A 14,584-nucleotide genomic window follows, 5' to 3' on the forward strand; every position below is an offset into this window, starting at 1 on the left:
TTTCCTTTTTCCATTCAGTTGAATTGAATTAAATTAAATTGAATTGAATTGAACATAGCACTAAATCACAACAGCAGTCCGCTCAAGAAACTTTACATTGTTGTTATAGATTATAACTTTTTGATATTTTATATTGTCTTATCACCTTCTCTACTGCCCATGAACAACCAACGTGTTTTCAACAAACTGTGTTTGATTTCTTGAGCGAGCTTGTTGAGAGTTCGATTGCTGGGCCCATGCCTTCTTTCAGTCAGCCAAGTTAAACGACTTTATTTAATTACAGACTATTTTACATATTCATTTTAGAGGGTGATTCCTTTTCCTCAACATTAAGCAATTCCAGATTTCTTTCACTACCTGTAAAGGAATCTGCCATTATTTAAAATACTAGTTAAGTTAGTTTGAGAAATACTTATATATACTTATATGTGTGTGTGTATGTATATATGTACATATATATGTATGTGTATATATATATATATATATATATATATATATATATATATATATATATATATATATATATGTGTGTGTGTGTATATATATATATATATATATATATATATATATATATATATATATATATATATATATGTACACTGTATGTATATGTACACTGAAATATTTCTAATCCTCTCCATTCAGCTCAGTCTGGTACACCTCACCACTGTCTCGCTGTCCACACATATCCTGCACCACCCTCAGACACTTCTCTGCCACTCCCGACTTCCTCATGCGGTACCACTTTCACTCTGCTTCAAATTCATGATCCTGTCTGACGTTCTTTTCACCTTCACATACTTTTCCTTAAAGAATACCCATACTCTATTTTGCTTCCTATCTAAACCATGGTAGAACAGTTTGAATCCACATCCGATGCTCCTGGCTTTGCTTCCGTCCCACCTGGTTACTAGTGAACACAATATATCTGCAAATCAACCATCTCTCTCCCTTTACCGGTTACAGTCCCGTCATTTAAAGTCTCTACACTCACCTCTTCACTCCTGCCTTTTCTCCTTTGGCCAGCAGCAGCACAGTTTTTGCTGAAACTCTGTTGGCCAACAGGACCAGAGGCGGTCCTTGTTAAACTGGGCCCTGAAAAGTCTGATATAGAGAAAACTCAGTGTTGATGATCTAGCAACGATTTGATGCCTGTTGCCCTCCCTGATGCAAGCTTCCCCATTTATCCATGCTTGAGACCGGCACTAGCTGTGCACTGTGTGAGAATATTTCTAGAAAGAGGAAATATAAAGACTGGTGGCTGGTAAGGAGAATGATTAATGTTGTCTCCCATCCATCCATCCACCCATCATTATGCCCTCCATCACTGTCACCTCCTCGGCACAGTCACCTTACTTGCTTGCTCCCATCAGTGATATAATTTTGACCACTTCCCCTTGGTCCTCTGCATCTCTAGTTTCTAAACACAGCTTTCTCTCAAAATCCTGAAATGACGAGGTTTACCAGAACTCTAATGTTTCAGCCATGAGCTCACAAGCTGCTGTTCTCCATTTGAAATGTAAACTGCGGGTGGCCACTGAGGATGATGGGGATGTGATTCCATCTTACATGCAGGGAGAATTACAGCCACAAATTGCAGCAAGATGCAATAATTCAAGTTAATGAGTACTTTCATGTTCCTTCTACTTTTATAAAGATGTTTTTCTCACTCAAGTATATACCTGATAGGGGACTTGAGTTGTAATCTGATCTCTAAAATAACTAACATTAAGCTTGGAGATAAATAAATTATACTGTTTTCATTGTTTTGAAACAACTTCAGGAGTCACATAAACATGGCTGTTGAAATTAATGGAGAAAATGCTTTGTACACAATATACTGTTCATTACAGAACTTCACTGTACTGCATTGTTGGCTGATTCAAGTTACATTTTTTCTCAGATGAGGTCTGAGTAGGAGACATTTGGAGAAGATTCTTCATCCTGTCATGGCAGCTTGATGGGGAGGTGTAGTCATGCAGTCAGTTATGACTACATGACCTCACCTCTGTAGTGCATGCATTCATTAGTGAGAGATCACACAGTTCTTTTGAAAAAAATTATTGTCGCCTGTTCATTAACCTAATGCAAATTTATTTTAAAAGGTGACGTGCCAGCCTGTTGTGGCTGTGTATGGTTCTTCTACATGTTACTGAGCCCCCTGTTTGTTAAGTGAAAAAAATGATAATTGCCAATATGTCTCGTTTCCTCAGACTTCAGTCACCTAGTCCAATAAATGACACGGAACAAGACTCAGTCAGAATAAGCTGTTTGGGATTGAGAAGATTTGGTAAGTTTGGCAGCTCAGCTCTACTGCTCAACCCACAAATGTGTTTTCCTTACGAGTATGACACCAGTTATGGGGAATTAAACAGGCTTTTATATAAGATTTATTGCACATAAGCAATTTTACAACAAAATATTTTTTGACCAAACACAAATTTCCTTTTCATACCAGGTTTATGATATCTGATAATTCAAGTTTCAAAGCAGTAATTCAATGTGTGACTTCGTGTTAGCTATACTGTATATGAGCATAGCTAATTTACAAGAGAGGTGGCTTAGGATTTTTTGGTCACTAGCATTATTTTTTCAGATGGGGGTGGGGGTGTAGAGGCTATATATATTGAGTTTTACTATCTCATCCCCCTTGGTGTCTGTCTTGGCAGAAGTACTGCTCAGTTCTTATGTTTGTCTTAGATCATTCTATGCCAGACAATCACTTATTGCTATTGCTTTTTGAGGCCCTTGAGAACACACACCACTCTGTGTGTTCTCTGGGCTAGCAGATGTTTTACTACTCAGTGGAAATAGTGAATGGCATTCAGGAGATGCTGCCGGGCATTCAGAGTTTCTACCTGCTGTGCTCTTCATCTACAGTAAAGTTACCTACTGAGCAGCAGGGCTGTGTCTGAACGCAGCCCCATCTGCCCTTACTTTGAAGTGAACCTTATATAAGCAAAAGCATTTTTTTTTCCAGCTGAGATGGAAAAGTTGGTTCACCTCTTTTTCAGCAAACTAGGAACGTTTCAGGTAATCACCAACTTAGCTGTGGGTTGGCATGACTGAGTTATTCTAAGCTGGCAAATTTTTTATTAAACTCCTAACATTGAGGATATTTATGGTTATGGTTATGGTTAATCTCCACCCTTTTCATTGAATTTTTGCCCATTTCGGATACCCATATGCAAAGAGTTATGGCACCCCCCCCCCCCCCCCCCCCCCCCCCCCCCAAAAAAAAAAAAAACCCAAAATGTTGGGGACTTACTTTCAATTGTACCACCCTATAGTTTCTAAAATTTAGCATGTGTTATGGTTACAATTGCAAATACCTGAATTGTCCTCACATCACACATCACACTGCTAGTTATAGAAAAGTATCCGTTTTTGAATGTGTCTGATAGAAATTCAACAGATGTACTTAAACATACAGTGAAATTAATGGTAGCTGTTCACATATCACTCAGCAAACACTCTATCCATGATTAAGCTGGGACCCACTGCTGGAAACGTTTGCAGTTGGGGGTGTGGGATCACAGATTCCCACAAAACCCAGAGGAGCCTCTTTCATGTGGTGTTCTAACAGTGTTACCCACATTGTGGTAGCCTGAGCTCACTTCCATACTTCATTTCATGAGTTGCCTTGCCCCTGCTGATGTGGTGAATACACACATTCTCATAATGTCCTTCATTAGTCATTGCCAACACACACACTTTGAAACAAAGTAAGCTGCTGGTGGGAATGGAACAAACCAGAGATGACGGAAGGTCAGACTCCACATCTTGAAAATCTGCCAAGCTAAACTGTACCTGGTGCCAAGGTAACAAGGTTAATTGAAGAAAACATCAAGAAAGCTTCCTGGTCTGAGAAGCTTTCTTGCATAAACACTAGATGGACACGTGCTTATCTAATATCTGGATGCTGGGTGTCAGAGACAAATGTCTTGAATTTGTTTAGGTTTCCCTCATATTTCCATGGCACTGAAATATTGTGTGGATCATCAGAGCCTCTCTTTCTGGGTGGGTGTGGGCATTCTGTGGCCCTGGTGTGGTACAGCATTATTTCATGACCACTAACCAGACTGAAAATGAACCAATGTGGATAAAAGCCACAACCAAAACTTAATGAGTCAAGCAAAATCAGCATGTTACCATCTGAAGATGGAAGAATGTGGCTAGCAAGTTTACCCAGATGGTGGAGACAAGGTTCCTGCTAGTGTTTACCTTCATGGTTGCAGTGAAACTGTGAAAAATATCTGCCAAACACTGGCAACAGAGCCTCCGGAGAAGGAGACACAGTAAATGGCCTCGGGGCATCTGTATTAGACTAACAGCATACGAGTCACTGGCCCCAGCCCAGGCCATTTTTACTGTGCAAGCATGTGTAAGATATGAAGTCATTGTTTTAAAATACTACACAGTGGTGGTGAGATTGGCTTAAGATATGACGCTTTCAGAGCGTTCATATTTTGAGCTCTGATCTATGGAAATGGAATACCATTTCCTGGGAAGTGGAAGCTAAATTCCTTCTAGATACAGTATTCCTGAATTATTGCATTTAGAATAAATTTTATTTGATTTAATTCACAGCACAGTATGCCTGATGAGACACTGACATCAGGCAACTGAGACAAATTAATGAAAAGAAATGAGGGATTTAATGTTTTTTGATTTGTAGTTAGGGAATTAAAATGGGAATATGTCTTGGATGAAGGAACCAAATATCTGTTATTGTAATGAAAAGATTTTCTTTTCTGCATATTCAATTCTTGTATGTTACAGTGGTGTTTTACTACTGATACTACTGGTAAAGCTTTGAACTTTGAATGTTGTTTTATTTTCAGGAAATAATAATTTTATTTTAAACATATTTTTATGTATTCTTTCATTAATTCTCAGTACATACAAGGTCTAACTGCATACTAGATTTAAATACATGGGACAGTACATGAGTACTCAATTTCTGGTATTGCTTTGCACCTTTGGAACCACAGGTGCAAAGCAAGGAAAATGTTTTGTCCATAGACCTTCATGGTTGTAGTGAAAGTCTATGCGCCCATTCTGGGCCATGCACTACAAGTTCACTCTACCCAGGGTATCTTTCCATCATCTGGATTCACTTACCCTAACACTGGCAGTCAGGAGAAGCAGTCATCCAAACCTCGTTACCAGCTTGCTAACTTGGGGTTTTCTGATCTATGTGTGAGCACATTCGCACAAATGGGTGGCGCTGAAAACATCTGGCCTGTCTTACTGATTAATGGAAACAGTTGATTTACAAAGGAAGAATGGACTATAATTTTAGAAAAATCTAAAGAGGTCACACACATAATACAGAACAAAAGCAATACAGCTGCTCCAGATAAATCAATACTACCACTATTTTAGTAGGATATCAACAGTGTTAAATGAATGCATGTATACTTCAAGCATTATGGTCAATAAAACTGGAAAAGAATTACTATAGTAAGATGACTGTGTAAGTTAACAGGCCAATCAATATCACAGCTCTGTCATTAGGACACAGGAGAATGTGATGGATTATAATCAAGCATTTTATCAATTTAGTCTTTAAAAGACAATTTTAGGTTTTATTCTCTCAGCTGGAGCCTTGGAGAGTTTGAGAGTAAATAAAGAATGAATATAAGAATAGAATTCAAAATTAGTCTACATGCAAATTTATATTTGCAGAAGAATGTATATTTCTTACTTTTCATCAGGAAAATGTTAAGACATTAGGAAAGCTTTACACCCTCCTACTGCTGTCACACAGAGGTCTAAGCTATCTTCCAGGAATGGTGACACTATTTTCTGTATAACTGATTGGTCAGTAGGTGGTGACAGTTTCATGACTGTTGATCTCTAATCTGGAGCAAAACCTGTTCTGGTGCAGGGAAGATTCAAGGCATAAGTTTCCAAGGTGATATATCCTGATAAGAAGTGAAAATAAAACCCAGGGTTAACTGGAAAAAAATGCTGCTTTGTAGTACGAGCCTCAGGTCACACAAGTTCATGTTCTCAATTTCATATCCACGCTTTCAGAGACACAGAACAGTCTACAAATCTTCAAATGATCTAGAACCAATTGACATGGAGTAAATATGATCTGGGTGGCCCTGAACAGTTGCCGGCTTTGTGCAACCACAGCAGAAAGTATTCTTTGGTATCTATTATTCATTTCACACATTCACAGCATTTATGGCATAAATAAATAAAGTTCAGAAACCCTCTTAACATTTGAAATAATTTATCACAGTTTTGGCATCTAAGCTCTGAGCTCATCACTCGTAACAAATATGATACACAAAGAAGCTGGGTATGAATAAACATCACCACTGGAGCACCCGGAGGGACATTTAGGTGGTAGAGAGACTGAAAAAGCAGGTAGCAATGCAGGGCACCAGCTGACGTGAATGGGAGATGGGAAATTCTGCAACTTAAACAGGCTGCTGTATTTGGTGATAGTTTGGGATGTGGTGACGTGAGACCATAAGGCACACTGTAGCTCAAGTTGCACTGGAACTCACTTACATGCTTTGTGACACTGATTCTAGTCAGGCAACAGGAGGACCATATTACACTGGAAATGTGAAACCCCCAAATCTTAAAAAGCAAAAGTAACTTTTAGCAAAATTGGTGTCTTTGTTACAGGGACAAAGAGTCCTAAGGGCAGAAAAATTCAAGCTATATTTATTTCTATCAAATTAAATGTTATTGTACACTATATTATATATTAACAATTTATTTGCTGTTAAATATTACACACACCAAACAAGGCTTATGTAGCTCATAAAATATCTAAATCATAAAACTTGGTTCTTCTGTACAGATATATGCCGGATTGTTCAGGGTTTTTTTTCACAGCACAGAGTTTGTCAGAATTAAAAATTTCATTAAAATATTTCAGTTTTATATATTTGTGTTCCAGTAGTGATCACAGTTAGAAGGTCCTGGCTTTGACTCCACCAGTCGGTGAGAACCTTTGTGTGTGCAGTCTGCATGTTCTTCCTTTATAAACGTTACACATTAGAGCGACACTGGTACAAGTGGTACAACCAAAATAACTGCAACCTCGAACTTGTCAACTCATTCATTCCATTCGAGATGGTTGCTTTAAAGATGGGGACCAGGTCTGCAAGCACTCACTGTTAGCTGCCATTTTCAAAGTGACTTTGGTGCTTTGTGATGGCAGCAAGATAGCAATAAGAGAAAATGAGTCTGCTATCTGCCTGCTACCAGTTTGTGATTGAATCCTGTTTCAAATTCATGCATTCTGATTGTGATAGTAAGGCATTAACTGTTATAAATCAGTGAAGATTACATTCAGAGTCCAGCAGGAACATCGTACATTTGAAAGAGAAATGAAAACTGAAAATTGCATTTGACTCATTCTAGCCAAGTTCGTCCTACTTTGGCTTGGAAGCTTTCAGATATGCTTTGCAAGTGAATAGGTCATTTGTAAAGGAGCTTTCTATGCAAGTCACACTAAAGATAATAATAATAATAATAATAATAATAATAATAATAATAATAATAATAATAATAATAATAATAATAATAATAATAATAATAATAATAATAATTTTCAGGTTACAAAGTTCTCCAAAGAAAGAAATTTATAGAATATGAAAAATCCAAGAAACAATATGATAGACAAATAAATAAATAAATAAACTAAATAATTAAAAATAATGAAAATAGAGGAGACATTCATGGAATTAATTCATTCTCAATTAAAAATGGTTCTCAAGTAAAGTAAAAAAGTGCATGATTGCTAAAATGTGTTAAAAATAAAATGAGCAATTGTAGGACATATCTGTGCTATAAGTGGAGGACTTCATTTGATAAATTATTTTAATTGAGACATCAGTTGTTTTGAAACTGTAAAAGTGAAACAGTGTTGTTACTGAACTAGATTACCTGAAATGGGCTTAATTTGTGAACAAGCTAATTCAATTTTGCCCACACATTTCTCAGGCCAATGATTTTACGGTGTGAGATCTTTCCATAAAGAACCCTTGAGAGCCAAATTTAAGCCCTTGAGTGATGACCTTGGATTGTGACTATTCCTGGATATGTCAGAGAAGTACACTTACCTGGCACCTTGAACTGCTGATTTCTTATTGATCCCTTTAAATTTGTGATTTTTTTAAGCATTGTGCGCTTTCCATTTAGGTTCCAGTTTTCTGCATTGTTGTCTTTCATCATTGTTCATCCAGGGGACAGAAATATTTTATTATTCCTGCATTTAAACAGAATGATATGCTTAAGAACTGAAAGGCAATCTGAAAGAGTTTAAAAGTTGATGAGGATTCTAAGAGAAAGTTGTAATAGGAAAGGACCAGTTGGCAAAAGCATTAATTAATTTATTTGCAGAGTCAGCAGTAAAGATGCAAAGTTGCATTAAGGAGGAAGAACAACTACAAAGAACTGCTTTGTGCTCAGAAATGAATGCAACCACTGCGGTTAAGTTCACTGTACACACACTACATGTAAGAACCAGATAAACTTTGTCACTGTTGGAAAGAGTAGTTACATTAACTGACTCTAATGCCTCTTTTCCAATAGAACCTACCTGGCTTGAATCTACTCTACTTGGTTTCAGTCATTTTCTGTTACAAATTAGTTCCAGCTTAGTGTGCACAGGGTCATTATAGCGTATAGCAGTCACTATCTCATGACTCACTGAGTGATGCTACTGACTGGCCAATGGAGTCTGCTGATGTCACATTTTTGTATTGACTTACCTGGCCAAGCAGGTACTAAAAAAGTATGTGGCACCAGGTACTACCACCTAATGGAATACCCTAAAAACTTAATCAAGCCCAGTTGAGCTGAGCTGAGTAAGTACAAGTGGAAAGTAGGCAATTAAAGCTTTAAATCAATCAATAATCAATCAGTGAAACAATAGGCTTGTTATTCGCTTGACATGGAGTATGTAGAACAGCTCTAAAATCACCAAGAATCACTTGGAGAAAGCAATGGAGAGGAGTTTAGAGAATTATGTGTTTCAGGGATCTGTAAATCAAAACGGACAGCATGGGAACAGGACTTCTAATCAGAAATCCAAGAACTTCAAATGCAGAAAAATACCAAAAGCAGCAAAGAACACTTACTTATTATAAACAACAGCTCTTCCCCACCACTTCAAAGGGGGAGGAAGATGTAAGTGAATAGATCCTTGGACAGTACTCTCCACTCAGCTTTTAATTTACAATAAAATTATTGTCATTGCGTTTCATTAGGAAGTTTTAAAACAATTAAACTAAATAATAAAACTTGAATGTGTCATCTAAATGATAAATTGTGAATAGATGTGAGACTGGCTGAAAGATATTGCACAAGGCTCAAAAAATGTGACATGTGGTGATGTAGATGGGCTAAAAAGAATTGTTTTATTCATGCTCTATGTTTGGCTGTATGGGGACTACATCAAAGTCAAATGTTCACTTCTTAAAGCTCTACTTTGATTGTCACTTTATAAATGCTTCACTATTATTGAGTAGTTGTTGGCTAATTGTGCGTAGTGTGAATCCTTAAAATGTGTGGAAGAATTCTGTAATAACAAAGATTGCTGCAGAATCAGAACTTTCAGGGAAAAAAGATTCTTAAGACTTTTTCTCAGTTCTCGAAATGTTTTATTAGAAAAGCTTTTCCCATTTTATCAATGAAAGCAAGATGAAAGCAAGATTAACCTCTACCAGCATGATAACAAGAAAAAAGTGTGGAAAAGCTCAAAGCATACCACATCATCTGTAAAACACGGTGTGATGGCTTGGGCGCGCATGGCTGCCAGTGGCACTGTGACACTAGTGTTTATTGATGATGTGACACAGGACAGAAGGAGTTGAATGAATTCTGAGGTGTTCAGAGACATACTGTCTGCTCAAATCCAGCTAAATGCAGTCCAATTGATTGGGCGGCATTTCATAATACATATGGACAATGACCCAAAACAAACAGCCAAAGCAACTCAGGAGTTTATAAAAGCAGAGAAGATTGGCCAAGTCAGTCACCTGATTGTCACTCAGTTGAACATTTTACACGTTGAAGACATGAAACTTCAGAAAGGCTGCTGCAGTAAAGGCCTGGCAGAGCATTAAAAAAGAGGAAACCCAGCATCTGGTGATGTCCATGAGTTCAAGACTTCAGGCTGTCATTGCCAGCAAAGGGATTTCAAACAAGTATTAGAAATGAACATTTTATTTTCAGATATTTAATTTGTCCATTTACTTTTGAGCCCCTGAAATGAAGGGATTCTGTTATAAAAATGCTTTAGGTCATCACATTTTTATGCAATCTTTTTGCTAAGCCCATTGAATTAAAGCTTAAAATCTGGTTGTTTCATTTAAAATTCATTGGTTCAATGTACAGAACCAAAATTATTTCTCTGTTGAAATATTTATGGACCTAACTGCATCTGTCTTTGTGTCAAGCTTATGAGTCTTAGTTCTGGTCTCACTGTTGGTCACTTCCTGTTTTATTTTGGTAGTCTCCCATCCTTGGGGATTGTGCTCAGTTTTTCTTTCTTTTATCTTGTTTTTCATATTATATCCCTGCCGTTTCCCAATCTCCCTAATTACCTGGTGAGTATATATTGTCTGAGTTACTGTTTGTTCTTTGTCATGTTATCCCTCAAGCTGTGTGTTTCCCTCCTTGTGCTTTTCCTTTAAGTTCCTACTTGTCAGATAATTAGCTCCTGGATTTGATAAGTTTATTTTTTGCAAGGCTTTGGCAATAAAGCTGTTTTTTCAAATTGACTTCTGAGTCTTGCACTCCCAATTTCTGCCTGCCGCACAGCTGAGACTTGACAGTTCCATCCATCCATCCATCCATCATCCATCCATCCATCCATCCATCCATCCATCCATCCATCCATCCATCCATCCATCCATCCATCCATCCATCCACTGATTCATACATCTTTAGTGTTTTTTAATATTAAACCCTATGTTCAAATAAGAAAAAGTTCTGATGATGTGATACAGATTTCCAGAGCTGATTGCCTCACTGATGAAATACAAGACTTGACAATCAGTAATATTGTACTAATTCAATCCAAGTCCTCTATGTGGTTTAAAGACAAAGCTTCTTCATTTTCAACCACTTAACTGTTCCACAGATATGTTCTTAAACCCGTAATGTACATTCTCTTCATGCTGGTGGTATGCTGGCAGCGATGGTCTCACAGAGACTCTATTGTTTGGATGGTTTTATAACCATCAGAATCCTTCCAGATTGCCTTGTGGTTGTTTCCAAGAAGCTTCAGTCTGTTTGTCTCCATATGATCTGGACTTACAGGAGGTTTTATTTTCATTGCTGGAATCTGTACTCTCCGAAACCCCAGGCAGCTCACTAGGGCTGTGTTTTCTTTGTCAGCAGCTACTGTTTGCTTTCGAGGTCTCCTGCTCCCACTGATAGAGCTGCAGTAGCATAATGTGAGGAGTTTTCCCTATTGAGCGACATTTGGGGGACAACACAAAAAAACTCCCTCACGGTAGAAGCAAATCTCTGTATGGTTCTCACTGTCACACATTCAGGACTGAGCCTTTAATTTATGACCCAGCTCGGCTCTGAATGGACTGCTACACAGATGTTGCCATTTTGTTAAATGAGTGCCTTTTGCATGTGATGTAGAGGGACACAAATCCTGCTGACATCCTTGACCCTGCCCTCTAACTGTGACCCTCCAGTTGCACGACTGAGTATCTAATAGTTTGCAGATGTAACCTGCTGAAAAAAATGAAGATGAGTATGTTAAATTTAGTGCGGGAAACTGGGTCCCACTGAGGTTTTTACCACCACTTTTTCATCGTACAACACCTGTTTGCTAAGGAGTATTGAAAATGATTAGAAAGTAATGAGTAATGTAAAATTACTTTTTTTTATTAGCAACCCCAGCACTGCCTAAGAGAAGTGGATTATTCCAGTGTGCAATATAAAGAGTTGATATTTATACAAAATAGTCTGTCACTTAACTGGTTACTGAGTTACATACATTTTATGACACACTTTTAAAGTTCTGAGAAATTTAAAATTTAAACTACAGACCAGACAACATATTAACACTTTTCTAAGGTTAGCTGGGACTGCACTCAGATGAAGTAGTCACTGGGACAGGGATAGCTATTTCAAGCAAAAAATGCTATTTACTGGAAACTTTTTCAATATAAAAGTTACTACCCCATTGAACACTTTGCTTTCTGATGCCTTGTAGTTGTTCAGGTAGAAAGAAATCTTTCTATGGATCACATCTGGTCTCAACTAAAGCACTGACTCAGAATTAATCTGGCTATCTCAAATGGGCCAGATGTCAGGTACACTGTGACATCAGAGCAGAAATCGGGCCTAATCATCATTGTCAATCACTGCTCATGACTTTTGATCCATGCCCACGCGAATGAGTTGCCAGGGGCAGCCGAGGGAAGGCCTTCATGTATCTGCTTTCTGGGTAGGTGTGTGCTCTTTTTGTAGTTATGCTTTTAACCTGCACTGACAAATTTCTTTGGCCTATCTAGGATTCAAATGAAAGAGTTAAACATTAAATGTTAACGTTGGGAGAGAAACAAATGAACTCAGTCTCTTTTGAAATAATTTGTACCCTGTCCTGTGTATTTTTGGAGCATAAGGTCCCTGAAAATTTCAACAAAAAATTATAAAGTTGGGAAAGTACAAATTTGTAAAGACTGGTTCACTTTCAAAGCCCTGGTTAAAGCACTATCCTGACACAGACACCTTCATTAAAAATACCCGAATGAGCTGTGGCCTTCCACCTAGTTTTAAGTAGCTATTCATTACAAAAGCCACTACTACTTAGCTAGCCTATACCTTTGAGTGTTGCAGGTGCAGTTTTTCTAGACCAGTCTTTGGGGTCTGCTTACAATGTGAAGGAACAGTACCAGTGTATTTCAAGCCTGTCCCAAAGGCTTTGATCATCTATGTTCAAAGTCTACGAGCACTATGAGCACCTGGATCTTTCACATTTTTTATGAGGTGCAACTGGGTGTCAGAAATGGTAATAATAGTTATTATTTTGTTCTACTGCTGTCCAAAATGTGGATGTTAACTTGCAAAACAGAAATGATGGAGAGAATTCTCAAGAGGTAAAGAGAGAGTGAATAATTATGAACATAAGAAGTTTATTTATACTACTTACAAATAACCAGATGTCGACATGCTAACAGCATCATACAGTATATATTTATATAAAAATTGACAGAAAAAAAGCAATTTAGTAGCTCAGTGCCAACATGGCAGCTTACCTGATAAAACAAATGTTTCTAGCTCGACTAGTAAAGCATTAGCAACACCACCCTGACTGTCTGCCTTTTCTTCTTGTATTTGAATGGTAAAACTGTGTGACTTGGCTGAGCTCTCTTGATGTATCACCCGCAGATAAATCTGAAGCTGTACAGAACAAAGTACTCCGACATATTCATGGAGTCAACCAAGTTAAACATCATTAATGATGGAGCTGAAACTGTGCAGCATTTTTGTAAGCACTGCCCCAATACTTTTTATTGCTGCTGTATAATTGTTGCAGTTTCAGCAAATGGGATTTACCTGGGAAACCAGTGCAGAGATGCATGTTTAACTCAGGAAAGACACCATACTTCCACTGATGTTTATTAAAGAAGTGAAAAGTTCTTTGACAATGAAAGCCCATCAGGCCCATCAGTGAATCAATTTATGGGGGGAAACCATATAAATTGCAGTCATTCCACATATCCCATAGGGAGCCATGGTGGGGGCCCTTAGACTAGTGGTGGAGAGAAGAGGCAGCGAGGCAGAGGGATATTACCAGACGGGCAATGCAGAGAGTGACCAGGTGGTGCAATAAATCTACAGGCACAAAAACAAACACAAAAGGTGTGATGGTTTGCATGGGTATATTAAAACTTTGCATGGGTATATCGTATGCATCACAAGCACACATTGAGAACTGCAGTGTTGGGGGCCTTAATATATTTATCCTCTGACTTATAAGTGGGGGAAATTTTTTTGATGCGCTCTCTGAAGGACTTAGAGAGGTTATGTAAAGAGAAGTGGGCCAAGATCCTTCCTGAGACCTGAAACCAGGTGATGAACAAATAACGTGTTTGCTCTTATGCACATTTTATGTCATTTTTCTTCTAGATTTTTTCGTTGATATTCTATCTCTCTTAATTAAAATAAAACTACCAACAAATTGGACTGCAAACTGTTCATTTTTTGTAAGATAGCATACCTACAAATTTAGCAGGGGATCAAATAATTATTTTATCCACTGTTGGTACTTATTATTATTATTATTATTATTATTGATATAACTTTCTTCTTAGTGAAGTTACACTTATATGTTGTACCATGTGAAACACAACATGATTCAACACTGACAAAGATGCATTGTAAACCTGCTTTTCCAGATTAGGTTAGATTAATCACAGAATATGCAGTACAGTATATGGTACATCGGTGTGTCTGGTACTACATTGGTCAATCCGTGGACATCACATACAGTCTCGTGAAAAAGACAGTATAAAACATTCTTTAAGATACATAACATTGCCATTTAAGCTCGTATGAGAGAAGATGTGAACAAACA

This window comes from Pelmatolapia mariae, linkage group LG12 (genome assembly GCF_036321145.2).
Source record: "Pelmatolapia mariae isolate MD_Pm_ZW linkage group LG12, Pm_UMD_F_2, whole genome shotgun sequence".
Taxonomy (NCBI): domain Eukaryota; kingdom Metazoa; phylum Chordata; class Actinopteri; order Cichliformes; family Cichlidae; genus Pelmatolapia; species Pelmatolapia mariae.